This window comes from Acanthisitta chloris, unplaced genomic scaffold (assembly GCF_000695815.1).
Source record: "Acanthisitta chloris isolate BGI_N310 unplaced genomic scaffold, ASM69581v1 scaffold931, whole genome shotgun sequence".
NCBI lineage: Eukaryota > Metazoa > Chordata > Aves > Passeriformes > Acanthisittidae > Acanthisitta > Acanthisitta chloris.
The window spans coordinates 14,190-14,613 of record NW_008654126.1 but is presented as its reverse complement, the minus strand read 5'-3'; positions in this window follow the sequence as shown (position 1 = coordinate 14,613).

Sequence of the window (424 nt, the reverse complement as noted above, 5' to 3'; positions counted from 1 at the left end):
AAGGCTTTGGAAGGTTGAAGTGACACGTCCAGGCATGTGAGGACAGGCCAGGGCTGGGAACGTAGACTTGGTGGGGGAGATCTTAGCTCATGTCTTCTCCACCAGGCCAACCTTTTTATTCAAATTCCCTCCCTCTGCCAGCTGTCTGGCACCACCAAAAGCTGACACTACACAGAACCAGAGCTGCACACCAGTCCCTGCATCATCCTCGGCAGCACACCAAAACCCCCCAGCCCAGTGGTGTACCCAGTCCCCCATCACACCTGTGACCCCACATCATCCACCAGCACCTCCTCAGGGCGGGCTGCCCGGGCCAGGCAGTGTCCCACCACCACCAGCACCTTCCCCAGGCGACGGTCCAGCGCCCGCAGGTGTGGTTCAGCCAGGATGGGTGCCAGGGGGTCTGCGGCCAGTGCCTCCCGCA